Source organism: Otolemur garnettii, unplaced genomic scaffold (assembly GCF_000181295.1).
Source record: "Otolemur garnettii isolate 467f Iridium unplaced genomic scaffold, OtoGar3 scaffold00056, whole genome shotgun sequence".
Classification (NCBI taxonomy): Eukaryota; Metazoa; Chordata; class Mammalia; order Primates; family Galagidae; genus Otolemur; species Otolemur garnettii.
This window is the reverse complement of record NW_003852451.1, coordinates 1,908,390-1,912,942: the sequence shown is the minus strand read 5'-3', so window position 1 is coordinate 1,912,942 and position 4,553 is coordinate 1,908,390. Positions and strand designations below refer to the sequence as shown.

General features: G+C 52.0%; 1 long non-coding RNA gene across 4 annotated transcripts in view; it reads left to right on the top strand.

Annotated features, from left to right (window-relative positions):
- The window catches only part of LOC111726187, a 6,117-nt gene extending 5,287 nt beyond the window's left edge, over positions 1–830 (top strand). For all 4 annotated transcript variants that reach the window (XR_002774026.1, XR_002774027.1, XR_002774025.1 and 1 more), the window contains one exon: positions 11–830. This is a non-coding gene — a long non-coding RNA (uncharacterized LOC111726187). The remainder of the gene's footprint in view (positions 1–10) is intronic.
- The last annotated feature ends 3,723 nt before the right edge of the window (positions 831–4,553 follow it).

The following is a 4,553-nucleotide window of genomic DNA, read 5'->3' as shown; positions in this document are numbered from 1 at the left end:
CAGAGAGCAGGTGTGCTCAGCAGAGGGGAGCACAGAGCCGGGATCAGGACAGAGAGACAGAGAGCAGGTGTGCTCAGCAGAGGGGAGCACAGAGCTGGGGTCACGATTATTGCGCAGATGCATCGGCTTTGCAGAACAGCCACAAATGAGTCTGCAGGGCAGTGACATGCCGCTGGTCCTTCCAGAGCTCAAGGATTTGCTGGTGTCCCTCTGCAGTGCCCTGTCCTCAAACTGTGTTGGAGTCATCCCCCATTCTGTGTGCAGGTGCCCAGCCTCGGGGACGGAGCTGAGCGGGACAAGATGCTCTGCTGTAGCCCCTTCCCACCCTGTGGACCTGGCGGCCTATTTTTGCTCAGCCTGGGCTTTTTTACTTTTAAGCAGAAATTCTGCTATGAGAATCTGTTTCCTCGGGGTCTAAGAGAATGGCCAGGCTGGCGATGGCGGAGTCTCTATGGGGAAGTCTGGGCTGATGATGAAAAGAAATGGAGACGTGGACCTGCCAGACTTGGGATTTTAAAATTGCATCTAAATGTCATTTGTCACATTGTCAGGATGTGGCCAATACACTAAAGAAATTTGTCAAGTATTTAAACTGTGTGGACGCTGCAGCAGGCAGGCTATGGCCAGGCCCTGCAACAAGCCTGGCCCCCATTTGCCCTGGGCCCCACCAAGGGCGCCACCTCCATCTTATGGAATAGTGTCTTATCTTTTCTTTACTGACAACTCAGCAAATGTGACTTTTTCTATGGCATTCAGCAGAATTTTCCTTAAAGCAAAGAAATTCTAATCCAAGTCAGAAAATCTGCTTATTATAAGTTTGATAAGCCAAATGATGTTACCTGTTTATGGACATCAGTTTCTATTACCTAGATCTACACACGCGCGCGCACACACAACCCTGTCAAAATCTCATCTGTGCATCTCTTAGCCAAACCTGGAGCAGGGCCACCTCACTGCAGCTGGAAGGAGACCCCTGACTGACCTTCCTGGGCTTGGCAGCACCTGAGGCTCCAGTGAAGGGCCTGCATTTCCTGCCTCTGCTAGCACCTGGAGAAACCTTCCAAATGTATCCAGAGCATTCTACCCACTCAAGGGTCCCCTCCTGCAGAGGCCTGAGTTGCATGCAGAGATGAAAGGCCAAGCAAGGCTGGGGAGAACTCCAAGTCCCCAGGGTTGAGAGAGATACCATAATACCCCAGCCTCAGACCTCATCAACCAGTCCCCCACAGGCTCCTTCCAGGACCAGGCAGTGAGTGCAGTATATCTCTTTTGAGACAGAATCTCTCTCCACTGCTCAGACTAGAGTGCTGTGGTATCATCCTAGCTTATAGCAACCTCAAACTCCTGGGCTCAAGCGATCTTCCTGCCTCAGCCTCCTTAGTAGCTGGGACTACAGGTATGAACCACCACCTACAGCCAAGTGTGATGAGCCTCACACATGTGGTCACTTGGAGGGAATGCCCAGAGGAAAACACAGATGCTTCTGTGGGTGGCAGGTTTGGAAAGTAGGACTCCACCGTGGGCACCCACCCCTGAGCTGGTGCAGGGCCGCCCTGACCCCAGCTTCCCCTTCTTGTCTACGTGTTTCCCTGTGGGGTCATTTTTAAGCAGCTGATCGTGCTCAGCGCCCTGTGGTGCAGACCTGAGCTAGCAGCCTGCTTTCCTCTCACTCCAGTTAAAGCTGCATGCGATGCTCCTTACACATGAATCACGGCACCCTAAATACTTACTGCCCGTGCCAGCCCTTCCCCACTCCTCACACTCTCGCTGGGCCTATCCCCCACCTGGACCCCATGTCAGCATCTGCCCTGCAGGTGCCCTCTGTCCAGCCTCTTGGCTCCAGAGTGATTCCAGCTGATGTGGGCATCAGCTTCCTGTGAGTACAGCCAAGTCCCCCCACAGAGGGCTTCAAACCCTGCGTGACCCAAAGTCAGTCGAGATCTATACCAGTTGCAAGGAAAATAGGAATAGAAAATACAGGCATTTGGCTCCCTGCAGGCCCGCCGAGTTCCAATCTGAAGAGCGTGTTAAGGATTCTGAGATTTGTGGGGCTCCCAATGTTTGGCAATTTTCTATCATGTGCAATTCTCCTTAGGTTCCCGTTTCCTCCTAAAATCCCAAGGCTCACACGTCACACTGTTACTCTGGAAGATTAAGAAAAACTCACCTTTTAGTGCTGTATAACTACAGGTGCTGTGGACTATTTTAATAAATGATTGGACATATTTTGAAAGGGAGCAGGAAGATGACCCTGGGCTAACAAATGCTGTCACGCTCCTTGGTAGGAAGCCCAGACCTTTCGGATGGTCATTCCACATAAATGCATGTATATCAAAATCTGCAATGGAAAGTATGGATAGTCGAGTATCCATGCTCGTTACTTTGCTATAAATGAAACCTTCACCACCATCTTTAATGATCTCTTCCATGAGCTTCTCTATTCAAATGATCAAGGGTTTCTGTTGTCTGAAGTCCACAGACCAGCAGAGGTTCAAATGTTAATCACCATCTATCAGGCTGCAGTGTGCACGCTGCTGCCCTGAGCAGACAGAAGCTGCAAGCTGCAGCCTCCACGGGGAACCCGCCTTCTCCAGAAAGCGAGGATCAGAAAGAATGCTGAGACTATGCCCAGGTCTAAGTGACCGACTGTGACAGTGCCCAGGTCTAAGTGACCGACTGTGACAGTACCCAGGTCTAAGTGACCATCTGTGACAGTGCCCGGGTCTAAGTGACCATCTGTGACAGTGCCCGAGTCTGAGTGACCGACTGTGACAGTGCCCAGGTCTGAGTGACCAACTGTGACAGTGCCCATGGCTAAGTGACCATCTGTGACAGTGCCCGGGTCTAAGTGACCATTTGTGACAGTGCCCGGGTCTGAGTGACCACCTGTTATAGTGCCCGGATCTGAGTGACCACCTGTGACAGTGCCTGGGTCTCGGTGACCATCTGTTATAGTGCCTGGGTCTAAGTGACTGACGGTGACAGTGCCCGGGTCTGAGTGACCATCTGTGACAGTGCCCGGGTCTAAGTAACTGTCTGTGACAGTGCTTGGGTCTAAACAACTGACTGTGACAGTGCCCAGGTCTAAGTGACTATCTGTGACAGTGCCCAGGTCTAAACGACTGACTGTGACAGTGTCAGGTCCGAGTGACCACCTGTGGCAGTGCTTGGGTTCAATTGAGCACTGTGTCAGGCTCACAGTCCTCGTTCCCTGGCCCGACATTCGCTCAGTGTCTAACCAGGCACTAAAGATTGTGATTTAAGGACTCTTTGGCATAAGGGCAGGTATCTGCCAGATTTTACTGCCTCTTTATTACCAGAAATCATTCCTGGTGACCCTAAATAGCTCCTCATCTTTGGGATGCAAAAAATCACCTCATCAGGGGAGCTTTGCTGACTTCTGGCCCCTTCTTCTCCCCCTAAGGGATGTCCTTTCCTAATAAAGGGAGACTCCACACCGCCAAGGGCACATGAGCAGCCTGGCCAGCCTTGTCCCACTTTGAGCTGTGACATATTTGGACACCACAGCCCGTGTTTCTCGACGTATCTGGTGAGACAACAGGAGCTCAGGCAGGACCAGTCCCGCTGTGCTGTGACTACTTGCCTGGGCTTCGGAGGGTACACGTGTCCCTCTGTGAGGGGCTGTTAAGGAAGGGTGAGTGCCACAGTCACTTGTTCTGAGGCTGCATCTTCCACCGAAACAGGCCACCTGAGGTGAGCCAGGGGCTCGCGCTGAAAGACTCGGCAAGGAGAAGCTGTATGGCTGTCAAGGGATAGCTGGGTGGTTGTCCTGAATGAACAGCTACCACTTGTCCCAGAGCCAGAGGGACAAGGGCAATAGCCATCACCTGGGACCCCCTCTAGGAGGTATTGGGACTTCACTCTTTTCTCCTAGGTCCTAGCCAATAAGCAGTAATCAAAAAAAAATCTAGGCTTGGTGCTTGTTGTTCAGTGGTTAGGGCACTGGCCACATGCACTGGGGCTGGTGGGTTCGAAAATGACCCAGGACTGCTAAACAACAATGACAACAACAACAACAAAATAGAGAAATGTTATGGCAGGCACCTATAGTCCCAGCTACTTGGGAGGCTAAGGCAAGAGAATCACTTAATGCCAGGAGTTCGAGGTTGCTGTGAGCCGTGATGTCACAGCACTCTACCCAGGGTGACATAGTGAGACTCTGTCTCAAAAAAAAAAAAAAATCTAATGAATGGTTTGTTTCACCCCTGTGTGGGTAAAATCTTAGTCTGACTAAGCAGATTAGCCACAAGAGTGTGGAGGGACAGCTCTTGGGGCAGCTGAGCAGAGCAGGCAGGACCGCCGCACTGGAAGGGAGGGGCCAGGTCAGGTCCCTTTGTGCGGGGAGGTTCCCTGGCTCTGGGCTCCCAGCATCTAGAATGAGACTGGTGCCTGGCCAGTGAGGAGTGATCACAGACACAAAGCAATCACCAGCAACACAGGTTACTGCAGAACAAATAAGGAGGAGGGCGGATCCCGTCTCCAGAGGGTCCTGCAGACCAAGAGAGCCCTCCCCTGAGGCTGGACTAGGTGGT